Here is a 20,901-nt window from a genome sequence, read left to right on the forward strand (position 1 = left end):
CTCTCTCTCTCTCTCTCTCTCTCTGCTGTGTTTCTCACTCTCTCTGCTGTGTTTCTCTCTCTCTCTCTCTCCCTGCTGTGTTTCTCTCTCTCTCTGTCACGGTTGTGCTCGCCACAAACTCGGGTCGGACAGCGTGGCTGAGGTAGGGTTGTAAAAGCACCGACCTTAAACCTCGCAGGCTGATCCGGATTGCGCAGTTCATAGTCGTACGTAGCAAGATCAGGAGAGGAGAAGACAGCATCGTCGTTGGGCAAGCCAAGGTCAGGACAGGAGACATCAGGGTAAACGTTGTTCAAGCAGGAGTTCGGCAACAGGTAGTCAGGGGGGCCCCGTTTCAGCTTATGAGCGCGGGGTATGACTCTGCGCGTGCGGCGACCATGACCCATGGTACTGGTCTCAGGAGGTGGTAGGCAGACCAGAGTAGCACACCGCCTAGCTGCACGGTTAAACCAGTGCAACGGCGCAAGAGTCCTGAGCGGGCTAGGGAATCCTCTGTCGCAGCGCAGGAACCAGGACACGGCCTCTCTAGATTAGGGAAAGTGTAGGCCCCAGGAACCAGGAAGCTGTAGATACACAGGGAAACCTCCGCTTCAGTGCAGGAATCCAGGAGACTGAAGGACGCAGGGGTGAAACCTCCGCTTCAGTGCAGGAATCCAGGAGGCTGAAGGACGCAGGGACGAAACCTCTGCTTCAGCACAGGAGAACAGGAAGCTGAAGGACGCAAGGGAAACCTCCGCTTCAGCACAAGAGAACAAGCAAGAGCTTGTGGCAGAACAGTTGGTGACATCCGGTAAGGGCTATGCTCGGCAAGGAGCATTATGGGGAAGCAGTACTTAAAGGCCAGCGGGCCAATCCCCAGCGGGGGTGTGAAGGTACTGCTCCAATGAGTGAATGCAAGTCTAGGTTGCAATGATAGGCTGCACAGCTGTAGTAGATACCCGAGGGAGTGTGTATAGCTTTGGTGAGTGAATCCAGGCTACAGCAAACATCAGGAGAGCTGTTCCAGAACTGCACCGGTCTGCAAGGTAAGGCAACCAGTAAACCGCGGAGCGGATTCCTGACAGTATCCCCCCCTTCACGTGAGACCTCCGGGCGAACATGAGCACTCATAGAGTTGGAGGGCCGGGAATTGTTGCTGAACCGTCTAGGATTGAGGTTAGAGTCGTGGTCCAGAGACTCGTGGTTAGTCCTTAGTGTACCCCCACCCCCCGGTGAGAACTGCGGCCAGACAGGGCCATCCATGGGTCTTGGGGACATTGAGTTGTTCCTAAAATTCCTTAGGTGGAAAGGACATCCGTAAACGAGCAGTTCTTTGGTGAGTACAGTTCTAGGATATGAGATAGATGGAAGAAACATCCTTGGTACATGGCTCGCCTCGCAAAATGTTTTGGAAATCCAGGGCTGTGAAGAACCAGAGAGTTCCAGAGCAGAAACGGCAGAAGAACCCCCACTGAAAGCCCAGTCTTTAATAAAGGAATCGGACTCTAGGATCAGTGGCCCTGATAGTTGATCGAATACACCAGGAGGAACTTTGTAACCGAAAAAGTCTTGGCTGACCACTGCATGTTGGAATTTGCGAGGAGTTTTTCCTCTAGAAGGCTCCCAGGTAATGGTTAGTAAGGGTATAGGCTGGTTGGAAGCTTCTCCTGGTAATGGTATGGAAGGTGACAAGGCAAGCAGTAAACCAGGCATAGGGACCGAAATCTTGGGATACGTACAGAGTATTTCCAACTGAGAGGAAATAACAGGGGCAACCGAAAATTCTGAGGGACAAAACCATGGTTTAGCAGGAGCAGAGAAGCAAACAACAGTAGAGCTCTCCAATACTGGGAAATCTTCATTGGAAGATAGTATTGTCAGTGAATCAGGAATAGACCTTGGAATTTTCATATCAGGAGCTTGAGAAAAAGGCAGAGCCAGGGTAGTGGCGGGAGGGAAGCTAACATCAGAAGCTGAAGTCTGTACCTCAGTGACAGAGACCTGAGAATCAACAAGCAGCAAGTATGAACTATGAAAACTCTTAATGACAGGCACCTTAGGAGTACAGGGAGTCTTTTCCGAAACTGCAATGGCCCTAACCCCAGGGGTACCTAACCTGACAAAAACAGGAATAGGTGTGTTTTCTAGTGCAAAATCTCTGATCCCAGGACTCCTAACGGATAGTGAGGGTGTCTGGGTTTGATTAGAGAAAAAATCAGATGTATAGATAAGTGACTTAGAAACAATTACTGAGGTTCTAGATTTGCTGGACATGTGAGAAAAAATACCCTTTAAGACAGGAGCTTTAATTTCTTCCCAGAGTAACCCCATGTTTGCTGGGGCATATTTAGACACAGTAGTGAGGGACTGGGTTTCAGCAAAGGCAGGACAGCTAAATAGCTCAGATTTAAACCCCAAGACTTGTAATATATGCATGATAACCTCAGACAGTACTAAGGGAGTGACTACAGATATGCTGAACCCTGAAGGATTAGCCTGGAAAGAGAAATCAGGGGGAACCCCAGCCAGGATAACCATTGTAGGAAGAGATTCAGGATCTGAAGGAGAATCATTACCTCTCAGAGTCTCAGAGCCAGTAAGACACAATTCAGCGAGAGGGGAAACAGTGTGCAGGCTTCTTACTAGTATATATGAAAAAGCGTCACTTTTGAGAGAAAGCCGTGTGTCAGCAAACATTCCTGGGAACACAACATGAACCCCAGGAGAGACATACAGACTACTGTATGCTTTTAATCCTAAACTTAGAGAGGAGGAGAACACAGACAGTACACGGGGGTTAAACCTAACTGTACTGGTCTCCGAAGTAGGTATTTGGTAAGGATTGTCTGGGAAACCAGAAATGACTGCAGATTCCACAATGTGGGGACTATGCGCTGAAGCAGGGACCACCGCTCTCTGGGCGACAGGCTGGTTCAGTGAAATACCCGGGAGGAGGAACTCTGCGACCAAGCTTAGGGAAAAACCTGACTCCTGAATACATTTTACAGGAACCAGAACTTTAGCTGAAGTCTCCGGAGGCGAGACTGCGGAAACTTGAGCTGAAGCAGGGGATTTATAGCAAAGAATTTCTAAGGAATCCGTAAGGTTAGGGGAGTCCTTCAATGCAACCTCTGCTGTCTGACTTGTGGACTCACTCTCTGAGGCTAAAACGAAGGCATTAACTTGGAGGCAGCAAGAATTTACAGGGGTTAATTCAGACCATACCTGAGAGTAGAACATAGGGAGACTTCTCTCTGAATTGTGGAAGACAAGGGATTTCTCCTCTGGAGCTAGAGCCGTGACCATGGCTGACAGAGAACAGGGATTTACCAAAGGAAACTCAGAGAGCTGCCCCACAGGGGTTAATACAGAATTGACCCTGGGAACAGAACTTAGGGATTCTTTCTCTGACGGGGAAGCCTCACAGGCCTGATTGGCTGGGGTTACAGTAGACATATCATTGGAATCAGGGAACCCGGGCAAACCATCAGGGCTAGGGACCGTGGTAGTTACTACGTTGGGGAGCAATGCTAGTGGGACAGTTTTGTCATTTCCTGGAGAGGGAGGTATGTCCCCAGGTTTAGCGACAGAACTGGCAGCAGAGCGGGACCGCCAAGCATCAGCGCAGCTGGCGAGGAGGGAATCCTGTTCTCTTATGCAAATGTCCAATGTTATGGAAAGTATACAGAGTATTTTTTGTGAGTGAGTCAACATGAGGAGAGGGTCCTCTGGTACTACGTGAATGTCCAATGATAAGGCCAGGGCATGGAGTGTATTACAGGCGTTGCCCAGTTTCACAGGGTGCACATTATCCCAGGATAAAGGGGAATCAGGGAAGTAAACACTAGCGGCCAGAAGCTGTTTTAAGTCCTTGAGGCAGTAAGCCTTCCTAATGAGATCCTTACGGCATTTTTTTTGCAAAGGGGTTAAACCTTCAAACATAAACGGATCTTCCATCCGAGGTAGTATTTCGCATAGGTACTGGGACTGGTCTGCAGGCCGGGACAGGAGTTCAGACAGAAACTTACCAACCCTCACCACAGGACGGTCCGAGTTTGTGGGGCCGAGCATACTGTCGCGGTTGTGCTCGCCACAAACTCGGGTCGGACCGCGTGGCTGAGGTAGGGTTGTAAAAGCACCGACCTTAAACCTCGCAGGCTGATCCGGATTGCGCAGTTCATAGTCGTACGTAGCAAGATCAGGAGAGGAGAAGACAGCATCGTCGTTGGGCAAGCCAAGGTCAGGACAGGAGACATCAGGGTAAACGTTGTTCAAGCAGGAGTTCGGCAACAGGTAGTCAGGGGGGCCCCGTTTCAGCTTATGAGCGCGGGGTATGACTCTGCGTGTGCGGCGACCATGACCCATGGTACTGGTCTCAGGAGGTGGTAGGCAGACCAGAGTAGCACACCGCCTAGCTGCACGGTTAAACCAGTGCAACGGCGCAAGAGTCCTGAGCGGGCTAGGGAATCCTCTGTCGCAGCGCAGGAACCAGGACACGGCCTCTCTAGATTAGGGAAAGAGTAGGCCCCAGGAACCAGGAAGCTGTAGATACACAGGGAAACCTCCACTTCAGTGCAGGAATCCAGGAGACTGAAGGACGCCGGGACGAAAACCTCCGCTTCAGTGCAGGAATCCAGGAGGCTGAAGGACGCAGGGACGAAACCTCTGCTTCAGCACAGGAGAACAGGAAGCTGAAGGACGCAAGGGAAACCTCCGCTTCAGCACAAGAGAACAAGCAAGAGCTTGTGGCAGAACAGTTGGTGACATCCGGTAAGGGCTATGCTTGGCAAGGAGCATTATGGGGAAGCAGTACTTAAAGGCCAGCGGGCCAATCCCCAGCGGGGGTGTGAAGGTACTGCTCCAATGAGTGAATGCAAGTCTAGGTTGCAATGATAGGCTGCACAGCTGTAGTAGATACCAGAGGGAGTGTGTATAGCTTTGGTGAGTGAATCCAGGCAACAGCAAACATCAGGAGAGCTGTTCCAGAACTGCACCGGTCTGCAAGGTAAGGCAACCAGTAAACTGCGGAGCGGATTCCTGACACTCTCTCTCTCTCTGCTGTGTTTCTCTCTCTCTCTGTTGTGTTTCTCTCTCTCTCTCTGCTGTGTTTCTCTCTCTCTCTCTGCTGTGTTTCTCTCTCTCTCTCTCTCTCTCTGCTGTGTTTCTCTCTCTCTCTCTCTCTTTGCTGTGTTTCTCTATCTCTCTCTCCATGCTGTCTCCCTGTCTCTCTCTGTGTCTCTGTGTCTCTCTCTCTGTGTCTGTGTCTCTCTCTCTCCTGGCTGTCTCTCTCTCTCCATGCTGTGTCTCTCTCTCCATGCTGTCTCTCTCTCTCTCTCTCTCTCCCCCTCCCCATTATGTGTGTGTCTCCATTCTGGACCTTACCTGTCCCTGTGGAACGTGGGGGGGAGGAAGCCATCTTGAGCCCTGGCAGCAGACACCGGAACTTCTCACGGCTGAGGCTCCTCTGCAGCTAACCCCGCCCCCACCCTCTGCAGCTAACCCCGCCCCCACCCTCTGCAGCTAACCCTGCCCCCACCCACTGCAGCTAACCCCGCCCCCACCCTCTGCAGCTAACCCCGCCCTCTGCAGCTAACTCCGCCCTCTGCAGCTAACCCTGCCCCCGCCCACTGCAACTAACCCCGCCCCCTGAAGCTAACCCTGCCCCCACACTTTGCAGCTGCAGTCCTCCCTGCATTCTTGCTCTCTGCCGGAACTTCTCACGGCTGAGGCTCCTCTGCAGCAAACCCCGCCCCCACCCTCTGCAGCTAACCCCGCCCCCACCCTCTGCAGCTAACCCCGCCCCCACTCTCTGCAGCTAACCCCGCCCTCTGCAGCTAACCCCGCCCTCTGCAGCTAACCCTGCCCCCACCCACTGCAGCTAGCCCCGCCCCCACCCTCTGCAGCTAACCCTGCCCCCACCCACTGCAGCTAACCCCGCCCCCACCCTCTGCAGCTAACAATGCCCCCACCCACTGCAGCTAACCCCGCCCCCACTCTCTGCAGCTAACCCCGCCCTCTGCAGCTAACCCCGCCCTCTGCAGCTAACCCTGCCCCCGCCCACTGCAGCTAACCCCGCCCCCTGAAGCTAACCCTGCCCCCACACTTTGCAGCTGCAGTCCTCCCTGCATTCTTGCTCTCTGCTGCCCCCCCCCCCCCCCCCTGCTCTAATGGTCACAAGAAGCAGGGGGTTCCCGGATCTGAAATTAACAGGGTGCAGCTCAGGAGACCCACTGCTTCAATTCTATATTTTAAAAAATTGCCGGCTTGGATTGCTCTTCTAATAAATGTAGGTGGGAGTGAGAGAAGCGGGCACTCCATGGCCCAAGATGGGAGCCGACAACTCAGACTCACCAGTTCCTCCGCGGTTGTCCAAGCTATTATAATATAGCCACACGTTCCAGGGGCTTTGTTCCTAAGTAGACTAGTTAATTTCTTAAGTTCTTTTTTTTAATGAGCTTAATTACCTCGATGCCCAGTGTTGCCTGCAAGGCATTAAAGCAGCAACACTACATTCCCCTTTTTTTCTTTTGCTTATTTTTATAAGCGCGTGGCAATGTATAATTCTACATTCTTACCTAAGCTGGCAATCGTTTGGTGCTCCTGTAAGAAATCTGTAAAAGTCCCGATTGTGTGCCTAACATAATGGCGGCTTCATTCAGTGTAAAGTAGCTACAATGTATCCTTATATTTCTAAGGTAACGTTATCTATTGTTACAGTTTGCAGCTCAAACTGCTGGGAACATTGGCAACACATTATCACAATCAGGAAAGTGTTGCAAACATCTTGCTATAGAAATCAAAGGATGATTTAATACTCATTAAAAGTGGCATTAAGAGTTGAATAATAAAAATTCAAAAAATACAGTAAGTATTATCTAATACTACAGAACTGATTTATTTAAAAAAAATATATAAGATTTCACATGGAAACCACCGCATTAGTAAAATGTTTACCATTTTGTTTTACTGATTTGGGATGGCCCTTTTAACCAGCGAAACCCCCCTCCCCCTTTTTTGTGCTATGAAGTTCTGCATTGGAAACCACTTTATTAGCAGCAGGATATAAGTGAAGTCTCATTTCTCCTGCGTCTCCTCATTTTCTTGCTGTCTCCCTCCCGATGTGTCCCAAGCCGAAGACGCCGTTATATAACCCAGCCAGCCTCGGGCACTCATGCACAAGCACGCGTGCCAGCCAAGCTGCTCAGTGAGTCACAGAGATGGATAGATCTTAACCTTGTCAATGCTACAAGACGCCTCCTGCAAAGTGTTGCCTTTGTACAGTAGCCACCCAGTAATGAAGGAAGTAACCCTTCCCCTTGGCATCTATTATCTCATGCTAAAAAAAATACAAATGCGTTAGTTATATCTTAATGAGAACAAAATTATGCATTTCAATATTTGTGTCTCAAAAACAAAAACTTAAAGGAAAGAGATTTTATGACACGATCACATGTTGAGATGTTGACTATTTCTTATTGGTTGATTTGGATCACTGACGGCAGGGGTGCGGAAACTGGGGGGCACGCAAAATATTCTTTGGGGGGCTCCATACCGAACCCCGCACGTACAGAGGCCCCGCGTTCTTCATTTTTAATTTGATTGCCGGTGGAAAGCGCAGGGTGTCTGTAACGGCCGCTTAGGCTGCGATTATACCCAAAAACGCTTGTGGTGTCACCCATAGCGACACCGCGCGGCACAAAAAAACCAAGCTTCAAACACAAGTGATAAGAAGCTATACCAAATTCAACTGTCTCCCCGCTTGCTACTGCAAATCGGGAGACAGTTGGTGCGTTTTGGCGACACCACGGGCGTTTTTGGGGTATAATTGCATCCTCCTGCATCTTCTGATAGCGACGATGCGTCGCCATGACAACGCATGTAAAGGAGGAGAGGGAGCAGCTAACAGGTCAGGGGGGGGCACGACATAAAAGGTTAGCACACCCCTGACTTAAGGGACTAAAGGTCGCTATGAGACTTCATACACGTTGCATAATTCGTTGTTTGAAGTGAATTTTTACGCATTGCGTCATGTTGAATACCTGGTTAATACAATTTAAATTAAATGTAGAATATTATGGGGTATTTTTGTTTATTTATAACTAATATTAAAACATATTACATTAGTAAAATATTATTTATATTAGCCATACAGTAATAATATTACTTATTACCCTATATAATGAAACATCTGTACTGTGTCAAAAACATTTTAGGTTGATACATAGCATTGTAACTTTATACCACAGACTTTTTAGGGTCTACCCTATGTTGAACTTGGCAGATAATTTTGAGTCACTTTATACTTTTTTTTGCCACAGGGAAGCTTTCTTTTTTTAATACATATCATTTGCATCTGTACAATTTATATGCGCTAAATAATTGAAATAACATGCTGATGGTGCAAATGTAGAAGTATCAGATTAGTACAGAGACGCACATAAGAAAAATCTAAAGTGAGATTTCTATACATCAATATTACACCCAAAAAGCTATTTGCAGCGCTCAATACATAAGTATTAACAGGTTCAATTGTCACATTGCAGAAATAAAGCATTAAATTAAGCTTTCCAATAGCCTGCACTCATGGCTCCTGTCCCACACTCGGTCACTCCTACCAACCATTGTGACCAAGCACTGCCATCTACAGCACTTATTCCCTCACCTGCTGTCTCTGTAACTCGCCCAACATACCACTTAGATTGTAAGCTCTCCAGGGCAGGGATTTCCTTTCCCATTGTCTGATCTTGTTTGTTGCACTTATTGTATTATTATAATTCTCTGTACTGTATTGTCTCTTTTGTAAATCTGTGAGCACTATATAAATAAAAATATACATACATACATACCCTTTGGGTTCATTGCATACTGATTGTATTCTAACAATGCCCATAAAAAGATTTATACATTGAAGCAATAAAGCTTGAGAGACTTAATCAGTAAGTAAAACTTAAGCATAGGAGAAAAACGTTCAAGAATAAATATTGGACTTTACAGTACAGTATAAGGTTTTTTTTTTATTTACAATGTAATGTTAACAGATTTCCACCAGGGGGCGATATTGTGCAGTAACTGAAAACAATACACTTGCTTATCTGTGATTTATAGGGTGCATAGTGCCAGGGCCTTGTGATTTATAGGGTGCATAGTGCCAGGGCCTTGTGATTTACAGGGTGCATAGTGCCAGGGCCTTGTGATTTATAGGGTGCATAGTGCCAGGGCCTTGTGATTTACAGGGTGCATAGTGCCATGGCCTTGCAGATTCTGCCATATTGTGTGTGGTCCTTGTTTATAATATTCAAAACTCTTTTAATGCCAGAAGCCCGCTCTGGCACCGAGTGTGTTAAATGGGTATTTGTATACAATATTGTGTTCATGCCATCGCTCAGCTGTATATGTAGAGCTGCAGCTTTGTAAGGTGCCAGACCCTCGAACATTTGGCAAATTAATACTTTACTGCTGTGAAGCGCTATGTACATTTTATGGCGCTATACAAATAAAGACATACATACATACATACATACTTTATTTGCTATTAGCGCGGGATGGAGGAGCATCCAAGCAAGTGACACCTCCCACTCAGGCTGCGTAACACATGTGCAGTTTGCTATATGCTAAGATCATTTGATGAATAAATATGTGTATTTTGGGATTTCGATGTATATACAGTACTTTTATACACACACAATAAATCTCCCCTAACCCGTTGATCATTATCAGATCAGTCATTAATCTCCCAGCTGCTTTAATTAGCTGAAGGTCCCTGGGAATTTTAGGCTTCCCCCATTGGCAGAATTAGGAATAAATAGATATAGAACATTAAACACCAGGTATAGTACCGGCCTTCTAAATAAGTGCAGTTGAAGGGTATGGGGTGTTCTTATTTCTGCTGTTCTCTTGCACTCTCTGAAGACTGGCAGAATATAACATAACACACATATTCCCAGATAACTCAAACTCCTACATCCACCACATCATGAATATATATTTATGCCAAAATGAGTGCTACTGAGCGTGGCAAATGTATACAACAGAAGACAGGGGTGCCCAATGCTACATCAAAATTACCAAAACATATATGGTAATGAGTATAAAGTATAAATACTTGAATAATAATAGTAATTACTTGTTTTTTTTAGTTAAACCCTTTGGCCAAAGCGTCGTAAGCCTGCATACCAAACGTCAAGGTAAACCAAAAATAGAATAGAACATATCCAGAATAAAACACCCTCTCAGGGCTTCAGGGGCCTGAATTATTTGACAGCTTTGGTGTTAGCTGGGCTGTTAACAATGCGCACTTCCTAACCAGCCTTTATTTTCTTAGGAAGTACATAGATCGGTGTCAAAATCAAATGTGTGGCAAACATATTGTAAGGCAGACAGGATACAGTGTCAGCATACAGCGTGAGTGGCTGCCGTTTGTGGAGTGAAAGATGGCACAAGGAATACAGCACAGGGGTTTTTTCTGGCTTGATGTCGGCATTTTGAATAAAAAGGGCAAAAGGTTTAAGAAGGGAAAAGAAAGATAATCTTGTGTTGCCTATTTAATGACAAACTGTACATAACACCGCACTCTTCCCTATAAAAGTTTGCTGCTGGTAAAAAGATAGGCCTTACATACAGAAAAACAAGAAGAACGATTCCTGCGTTCCTACCAATTAGGAAAAATAAGGGATGTCCCCATGGGACTGATGCTACAACTTTGTAGGTATAGTGTGGACAAGTGGAGAGATTCAGTTAGAAACCACCGCAGCAACAAGATAATCAATAAGTCCATTAACATATGATTGTAGACCTCTATCATTGATGGGGGGCGTTTAAAGCAAGGCTGGTAGAGATACCCCGGAGCCCTATCTAGACAGAACTCAGGAGTAAATCACAATTCCAGCTACTGCTAGCCTCACCTGCATCTTGTGATCGAGAGGTAAATCCTGCCGGTATACATCATTCCTTGAACTGAAGGACTGCCGGGTGCTGCTGTGAAGAAGCGTTGCTTGTTGCTGTGTGATGCGGTGGTGTGCTCCTGCTCGCAAATGGTGTAAAGAGGTAGGCAAATGGTGAACAGACGGCGGTCACTGCTCCACTGAAAAAACTCTCCAACCAGGCGTGTAAAACAAAAAAACTTTAATGAATCAAAACGAACAACCTCATGTCAGTGACACTCTGACGCGTTTCGTTCTGGGAACAGAACTTTATCAAAGAGTCTTTGATAAAGTTCTGTTCCCAGAACGAAACGCGTCAGAGTGTCACTGACATGAGGTTGTTCGTTTTGATTCATTAAAGTTTTTTTGTTTTACACGCCTGGTTGGAGAGTTTTTTCAGTGGAGCAGTGACCGCCGTCTGTTCACCATTTGCCTACCTCGTTCCTACCAATTAGGCTAAAATAAAATAGGGATCTCAAAAAGGGTTATTTTGTTAAACGCTTTGGCTAAAGCATTTATAAGCCTGCATGCCACGTCAAGGCATAACCGTATGCAGGTACCTACACTGAATATATGTCATAATTGTCCCATGGACTGGTGATTTTAGCCTAATTGGTAGGAGTGCAGGAATTGTTCTTTTTTTTTTCTATTTAAGGACAGGCCTTGTTCTGCAAATCCATTTTTCCTCAATGATTCATCAATAACCGAATCAATATGACCATTAATACAAATAAAGGCGGAGTATCTCAGTCCTCTATATTTAACATAGGTTGAACTCGATGGACCTGTGACTTTTTCAAGCTCATCTATTAACATTTAAGCAGAAATATTTGCCTGGAATCCAGTGATATGTTTATTTGTACAGCGCCGTGCATACACATAGCGCTTCACCGCAGCAATAGACACAATAATATGAGACGGGACCTAATAGTATGCATTAGGAAAATGAGTCTCTGTCCCAAAATGCTTGCAATCTAAGGCTTAAAACTAAAAAAAAAAAGTATTTTAATATATGCAGCCTTTGATTACCTTTATTGAAAATGAATCACCTACGCGGCAAATTAATTAATTCTCCCATGATCGATCAGCAAAATGTTTCTTCCCAGGGTTCACTAAATGGCTGCCTTTCCGTCTCAAATCAATGTTTCAGTCAGTGTAACTCAGCAGCTACAATGTATTCTTATATTACTAAGGTAACATTATCTATTGTTACAGTTTGCAGCTCAAACTGCTGGGAACCTTGGCAACAAATTATCCCAAAAAGGAAAGTGTTACAAAGATCTTGCACTGCTGGGGAGGTGTGATAAAGTCTGCTATAGAAACCAAAGGATGCTCAGTATATTAAAGCTCATTAAAAATGGCATTGAGTTGATTTTTTTTTTTTTAAGTGGTTAGTATTACCTAATAAAAAAAACACGTAGAATATTGCTTGGATTGCTCCTTTAATAGACTAACTCAACTTTACATTGTCACTTTTCTACTAAATGGGTAAGAATATTTATAGCCTCTTGATGCACTGTTGATGCACTGTTGATGCACTATGGATGCACTGTTGATGCACTATTGATGCACTGTTGATGCACTGTTGATGCACCATATTGGCGGTCAGTAGAACACTGAAGGAAAGAAGACCAAGCCTGAGAAGGTGCCGGAAACAACAAGATAGGAGCCGCACAATTCCATTGTTAACCCTTCAGAGCCAGGGGTGTTACAGTCCACTGAATCGGTTAGGATGGCCATTAACAAGTGCAGTATGTACTGCACTTCGACTGAGCCACCTGTGCTGAAGCAGGGTTATTCTGAACACCTGATCTGTTGGTGGCCTTTGAGGACTGGAGTTGGCCACCCCTAGTGTAGAGCAGTGTTTCCCAACTCCAGTCCTCAGGGAACCCCAACAGGTCAGGTCTTAAGGATATCCCTGCTCCAACACAGGTGGGTCAGTCAAAATGACTAAGCCGCTGATTGACCCACCTGTGCTGCAGCAGGGATATCCTTAAGACCTGACCTGTTGGGGTACCCTGAGGACTGGAGTTGGGAAACACTGGTGTAGAGGAATATTGAGTATCTCTATACACTGATCGTACTTTGTCCTCACCCCAAACTCTGCCCACTTTGATTTTCTCCGCCAACACGACCTGCTTGTTCAGTGCCAAAGGGGCTGAAACGCATTGCCCTTAAGCCTTTCCCCCTAGCCGTACTTCCCTATCAGGGGCTGCAGCAAGTTGTTAAAAGCAATGGACTAATCCCCCCGTTTCTATATTTATTTACCAAGGTATGTGAATGAGACACAAGGCCAGCAAGGCTTCCCTTGGCAAATACCATGTCACAAAGCACTGCTGAACAGTACGAGCTAGATTACTTCTGAATTACTACCCACAGCTGCAAAAGTCAGCTCGCCGTGTATATCCACGTACTGTAGCTGCCGTAGTAACCTGCATAGTAGAATGATGCAAATACACACTATGCACGCCCTTGTTCCAACAGCAAATAGGCTGCAATCTCTCAGCTACATGTAACACTGTCTCTGCTATTTAGAATGGCTATTGCATATCTTGAGATATTTTAATCACTTTTCAAACTGAGGATCAAAAGCCTAATTAAAAAAAGCACAGCAATAGATATAATAATAATAATAATAAACTGTATTTTATATAGCGCTTTTCTCCCAATGGGACTCAAAGTGGGTCACAATGACAGTATAGAGCGCGGTACGCAGCACATAGGAATGTTACCGACACAGTTCCTGCCCAGATGAGTTTACAATCTGTGCTTTTGTTGCCTGAGGCACAGTGAGATAAAGTGATTTACCCAAGGTCACACGGTGCTGACACCGGGAATTGAACGAGGTTCCCCTGGTGAGTATAATTGTACAGCCCCTGTCCGTGTTGAGTGCCTTATATTTTGCATATTTTTTTAATTTGACTTTAAAATATCTCCACTCCCCCATTTAGGGAATGTGTTTATCCTTACAATCCAATGTTTTGTTCAGGAGATAAGAGGAGTTGAAAGATTAAATGTCCGGGAGGTTAAAATGGAGCTACATCGACAACCCAGCGCAGTGCAAAGGTTACCGTGGGAACCTCCGATGCCAGAAAATTAGAAAACAATGATTCTGAACACTAACAAAATAAAAAAATTAATTAACAAAAAAAGGTGAAGAATGCTCAGGGTGGCAAGATGCTAAAATTATATGAGTTAAACTCACATAGGCTTCCAGGGAGATTGCTGCCTTAAACAATGCATGTATGTAATTAGCTTCCCTAGAAAGATCCAGTCATAATGAAAGTAAAATGTGTATTTATTTATTTATGTCCTCATTAAAACATACTTTTTTTCCCCCGCTGGGTCGTCAAAACGTCATTATTTAAAAAATACTTTTTGTTTGGCCAATATTGACGTAAAAATGAAAGTCCAAAAATGATTGACGATGTATCTGTACATATTAAAATCCAGATACAAAGTCTTATTTATCAATAGGTGAAAGAATATAGAAAGCTTGAGGACGAGTTGAGCAAACACGGCTTAGGGGATTCGACAGGAATTGCTTGGAAGTACATCAATCCAGCATGAGAGGGACTTATTTTAATGTGTAAAATGTTGGAGGGTCTGGTTACCTGCTGGACTGCAACCCAATGTGACAAAGTGTCATCCACGGATTCCACCATCCATGGCCGCATTGTTAAAAATCCACGCACAGAAGAATCCACAGAGAGAGAGAGAGAGATACCCCCCTCGCGGATTAAGCCGCGCCTGGATTGTTCCCTAAAATAAAGATGCAAGACTGCGGATTGCCTTCTTACGACTGATCCGTGAAAATCCGGGGACCAAAGGAACCGGCCGATCCAAGGCGAATCCAAATCCCCCCCCAAAAGATTGTCCATCTCTAATCCTCAGCAGCAAATAGGCAGAACCCTCAGGAGTCCATAATATAAAACAGTATTAGATAAGATCACCTTTTATCCCATACGGTCTGCAAATGATTTCCATCTTGGGTCACATTATTTAATGTGTTAGTACGCAAATTAACTTCACAGGTCAAACCTCTGTTATTGAAGACGTCTAAATACATCAAACCCGATTAAATATGAATTAAGAAAGCTCGGGGTTTTATGCAGGTTGTTCTTGGTGAATATCCGGTGAACTAGAAATGTAAAGTATTGTATTGATACAAATGTGCATGGAACAAGCGTGGCTGTAATAATGCAGTTTCGCCCAAATCTGAGAGCAGGGACCATTACATTATTTTAGAATAAGGAAAAGGCGGTGCTTTCTTTAGAGAAAAAAATGAGATGTAAGCACGTAAAGCATGTTCTTTAGTAAGAGCATTTAATCAGGGCAAGACTCATTGGGAACAGGTTACCCTGAGAGGTGGGAAAGCTTGTAACATATCAACTACTTGTTGGTCCAATAAAAGGTATCGTACCCCGTACTCTCCCTCCTGTGTTACTCATTGGGCAAGAATCTCTCTCAGTGGAAGACCATTTTATTCTTTTTCTGTGATCCAAATCTTAATCATGTTGTTAAAGCAACAATATGCTAGAATTACAATCAAGGGAAAGCGCTTAGTTGTTTAAAATCTTCTCTACCATTTTAACAGTTGTTTCATCACTTAAGTTGTACAAGAAAAGGAACGGGACTTTGTAAAGAGAATTAGGGGGTTACAATATCAGTGTTTATTTGAGCACCTCTGAATGTTACTAATTGGGATCTTGGAGTTGTCTACGTTAAAGCAATGTGCAGTTGTTAAGGTGTTGGCTAAAATACAGATGGTCCAGGGCGTTGGAACTATAATGTGGATGGGATACTGAACTTTGGGACCACACTTAGTTCTAGTGGTATCATGGGATGCGTGGATGTCTTTGGAGCCAGGCTAGGAATCTGGTGGCTGTCTCAAGACTGGACCATATACTGTATGGTAAATCAGGGAAACCTCTACTCTGCTGTTTGCTGATATCATTGACCTTCAGTGGAAAACTGATCACTTTGCCAGTATGGAAAGCAGGGAGTAGGATGAGGGCCTAGCACCATGTTCAAATTCATGGTGCCAGAACCATCATCAATACCTCCAACCTCGCATAACATATGTTCAAGTCCAGCGTTGGTCCTATGATCTTTGTGCCTCAGGTAGCAACAACTAGATTGTAAGTTCTTTGCACTAGTGTATTATTTCATGTTCAGCCTTGCATAGAATAGTGATGCCATATAAAAGTAAAGTATTATTACTGATTTTTTAAATTTTGTTTTAATAAATGCAGTATTTCTTTGCCTTTAGGGCGATGCAGTTATCTAAGCTGCCGATCGATCCGTCCTCCTGTGACCAATCGGCAAAGATCCTGCTTCTCAGGGCACACAATATGGCTGCCTATTTCAAAAGAGGAAGTGGTCCGACTTCCTAAATGATTGCTATAGCAACTCAAGGAAGCGTAATACACTGCAAATCGTTAAAATAGGGCATAAGGAGTGGATATTTTATTTAATGCAGTATTATCTAATACTACAGTACACCACTGATTACATTAAAAAAAACAGAGTCCTCTGATTGAGCCACCTGTGCTGAAGCAGGGATATCCTTAAAACCTAACCTGTTGGTGGCCCTTGAGGACAGGAGGTGGACACTCCTGTCTTAGTAGATGGTGCCTTCAACTAAAGCCATTACCCAACTTCATAATAATTGCTGCAACTACCCTGCCCTTTTCTAGCTGCAGTGCCACTTTGGACAACAACAGAACAATCCCAATGAGTGGTGAGCTATGTTTAACTGCATCAATAATGATCCATTCCTGGTATGAGCCAGACACACACAAGGCAATACATGCTCCACATGCTTATGAGACCAGAGGGTGTAGACGTCATGAAAGAAGGCGTGGCTTTAATGTTAGTGGGCGGGGCTTCGGGCAGCCCTGGTACTGCAGCAAACTGTAGAGGTGTCAGCATTTGCTGAGACTCTTCTCCCCAGCTCCCAATTTGTGGGCTCACTCAGAAACAGGGGTAAAGGAGTCAGCCCCTTTGGGTCATTGCAAATTGGGGATTAAGTCTGCTGCATTCAGCCACAGGATTGTATTCTGCTCTGTGAGATCTCTGGGGTCCCAGCTGATGCAGAGATGTGACTTCCCTGGGAGCCTAAGACCAAGACCCCCCCTTGCACAGCCTGTGATCCCACATCTGACTGTGAGTTGCGTTTTCATGCTGATGTCCTATGTGTGTGTGTGATTGCAATGGCAAAGAGCCGGGGGGAGGGGAGGGGAGTTGTGGGGTGTATAGAGGGGCATGCAGAAGAAAATGCATCTGCCTTGCAAGATGCTGCAGACATATTACTTAAACCATGCAATCATACTGTATACATTAGTTTAGGGGGGCTCAACTCCAGTCCTCAAGCCCCCCTCGACCCCCAAACAGGTCAGGTGTTCAGGAGATCCCTGCTTCAGCACAGGTGGCTCAAAGACTGCACCTCCAATTCAATCATGTGCTGAAGCAGGGACTGATTGAGACTCCTGTTGAAGCAGGGATATCCTGAAAACCTGACCTGTTGGGGGGGTTGCTTGAGGACTGTAGTTGAGCCCCCCTGCATTAGTACATACACACACACACACACACAGATTAGGTGTATTAAATATCAGAATTGAGGGAGTAAATAATACAGAACGTTCATAAAACACAGAGCCTTATAGAAGGATATATATTTATATTGTTATTTTAAATAACTGCTGGAGCAGATCATCTGTTTCTGATTGCGCATTCCAGATCATTATACTATTGATTAGTAGTTTGCAAGTTTGGAAGATAAAGATTTCCAAGCTGGAGGTGGCGGGGGCATTATTTCTCAGCAGTAAAAAAAAACAAAAATGAATGAAAACATATGGGGGAGAGGGGAGGTGTTTAACCCTTTAACTGCCTGAGGAGCATGTAGCAAATTGCCCTCTCTAAAAGTGAAAGGGTTAAAGTGACCTGCATGCCAAACCTGTACAAAGTACACTGTATATTGTGGATATTTTGCATTTAGTAAGGAGGATGCAGTGGATGGAAATGGTTGATTTTTGTTTTGTTTTTTCAATGTGGGTTATTCGTTTAATATACACCAGCCACAGTGATTGTGGATGAGCGTAGAAAATAGAGAATACATCCGTGCTACTGTGGGCACAACATAAGCATGCGGAATAGTAAAGTAAATAGGACTCTAGTAGTGTTTGCTTTGCTCAAGCATAGAACCATCTGAGAATGGAACACGCAGGGGGTGCAGGGGGGTGCACGGTATGCTAGCAAACCTTCCCAGCAAAGGACAGGGGTAACATGATGACAGACCAGCGTATATAACTTGTACTAGACTGCAATGCATATTCACACACAGCTACAAACTCATGGTGGGGGCTTCCAATGAAAATAAACAGGATGCTGTGTGTAGTCATACTGTGTATATCACAAGCAGATTAGGAAAACATGTAACCTAACCTTTTCCCTGCTAGGAGAGCCAGCAAAGCAATGTGGTGCTGGCTCTGGTAGTAAATGGGTTAAATTACCTGCAGTATATACACAGTCACCCTTGCCAGGTGTAATAATAATAATGATATATATGATTATTATTGTCTTAAATAGCACAGCAGTATGTGCAAAGTTGTACATAGAATCTGTCATAAGTACCTGCCCCATTGAGCTTACAATCTAATGTGTAGTGCCCAAGGTCACATGCTGCTGACATTGGGTTCGCCCACTTCAAAGGCAGGCAACGCTTGTCCGGTTTGTGTGATAGCCATCACGGCTTTCATGGGATGGGAATGGGCAGGTTCGTCTCCACTTCTAAGTAAAAGCAGCTTGTGATAGTTTGGTGTATAGTTATACTCAGTTCTGCTTTACATATGACAGCATACGCCATTTGAAAGGGGGCCTCCAGACACTGGCTTTCCAGCTTTTAGAGGACTTGATGTACACTGTAGTCATACTCGTAATCGTTATATGTTACAGCATATACAATTTGATAGGTTCCAAAAATGTTGCATTGAGTTCCTCCAAGGTAGGACCATTGGTGAATATAGAGTGGCGGTAAAGATACAGCCACCAACCCTCTCTCTTTATTTCCTTCAATCTGTGGGGATCTCCTTCTATTGTGTGCTCAGGCCAAAGACCCTCTCATTATACATGCAGAAGGGATGTTTCTCAGAGACCAAAATGCAACTTTCTGCACTGCCTAGAGTGGCCCAACTGGTTCCTTCTGGTCAGTCTGCTCTTGCTGGGAAAGTATGGGTAAACAGGGCTGATTTTAGGGTACACAAATGGTAACTGCCTCATATTACACAATATTAGGGAGACTCTGCTTGGTTTAATTCAGTGACAGTTTATCATGTGTATCCAACATACAGTTACGCCTTCTGTGTTGGCCCATGCAATGTTGAATGGGTTAAGCAGTTGCAGGCTATTCTCACAGCAAAGGGTTAAAGGGATCCAGTTACTCTGGGCCAAAAGCAACCCTAATGAGCTAATCATGTAAGACAATGGGTGGGGTGTTGCCATAAACCAGAGTACCCAATGTCTGTAACATTTTCCAGTGATCAGGGTTAGCTGTGCACACCATAGAGAAACTTTTTGTAGTAACTGGCTGGATGAATTCCCCATTGTGTGAGAGAGAGATTGTACAGAGACAATGTGGCACAATCAGAAACCTTCACACCAGCTCATTACCAGTCAGGAAAAAATCCACATGGTCTTTCCAGGTGAACAAAAACAAACTTTGTGGACAACAAGCCAGCTTCTTCTGAAAACCAGTGTTGGTATTTTGTATTTTCAAAACCGTACCAGTCATTGTTTATGCATAATTTTTTTTTATTTGTATAGCACTAACAGCGTACACAACACTTTACCGAAGAGACAATGCAATACAGGGAATTATAATGCGATTAAATGTAACGCACATCAAATCCAGGAAAGGACATCTCTGCCTGAGAGAGCATGGTTAATTCATTATCGCAAGTTAACTTGGATAAAGAATGCCTATCAGGCAGGTTTTTAGGATATCTCTGCTTCAGCACAGGTTGTCCACCCCTGGGTTAGCCCTTTCATTGCCGGATGTGAGCAAAAAGGTTTAACAGTGCTCAATTTATAAGCAAGAGAACGGCACTCGCGTGGTCTTATGCATAAGGGGAGGATTTATTTGAAGATCAACGTTTCAGCACCACCAGGGCCCTTAAAGACAAAAGGTCCAAGCTGGGACCAAAACTCTGATTTTTGCATGAAATGCTGTTACATGTTTAATGTAAAAACCCTTAGATCAGGACTGGCCATCTCCAGTCCTCAAGGGCCACCAGCAGGTCAAGTTCTAAGTATATCCCTGCTTCAGCACAGGTGGCTCAGTCAGTGGAGCATTCAAAGACTGAGCCACTGATTGAGCCACTGTGCTGAAGCAGGTATATCCGTAAAACATGATCGGGGAGGGGGAGTTTGAGGACTGGAGTTTTAAACCCCTGAGCTACAGGATGATGTATTTTGTAGAAGGGATGTTTAACATCTTTAATTATATGAGGTATTTTCCAGCTGGGTAAGCAATTGGTACGTGAGTCAGATGCTAAAAGAACCCTTTGGGGTGGGGGGCAGGGCAGACTGACTAGTAAATGTACCAATGTCCACTTCCCAACAGGGGTCTTTGGGATTAGAAAAGGGAGACACTGTTGAGGAATATAGGGGGCTAATTATCCAAATCTCCAGTCTGCAAAACAAGGTCAATAAAAGCACCAAATGTAATCAAGTAGATAATTCCCATTGAAACTAATGGGATATTCTTGACTAGTTTTGCCCTGGTTTACCAGGTTTAACAGTCGTAAGACTTTGATAAATGATCCCCCATACATTAGGACCATAACACCACCCACTACCCCCCTCCGAAACTCTCAGGTTCTAATGTTTGCAATCCATCCCAAATTGGCAATGAGAATGTTCTGCTAATGGTGCCAGCATTGGGTTACCAGAACTTTAAACATATGTATTAGACGTGATTACATTTGCTTAAGGTAATTACAAA

General features: G+C 44.8%; 1 protein-coding gene across 3 annotated transcripts in view; it reads left to right on the forward strand.

Moving 5' to 3' along the window:
- Positions 1 to 16,787: 16,787 nt before the first annotated feature.
- GPRC5B (G protein-coupled receptor class C group 5 member B) overlaps positions 16,788 to 20,901 on the forward strand; it is a 52,674-nt gene continuing 48,560 nt past the window's right edge. For all 3 annotated transcript variants that reach the window (XM_075566037.1, XM_075566036.1, XM_075566039.1), the window contains exon 1: positions 16,788 to 17,066. The gene's annotated coding sequence lies outside the window, so the exon portion shown is untranslated. The remainder of the gene's footprint in view (positions 17,067 to 20,901) is intronic.

Source organism: Ascaphus truei, chromosome 11 (genome assembly GCF_040206685.1).
Source record: "Ascaphus truei isolate aAscTru1 chromosome 11, aAscTru1.hap1, whole genome shotgun sequence".
Taxonomy (NCBI): domain Eukaryota; kingdom Metazoa; phylum Chordata; class Amphibia; order Anura; family Ascaphidae; genus Ascaphus; species Ascaphus truei.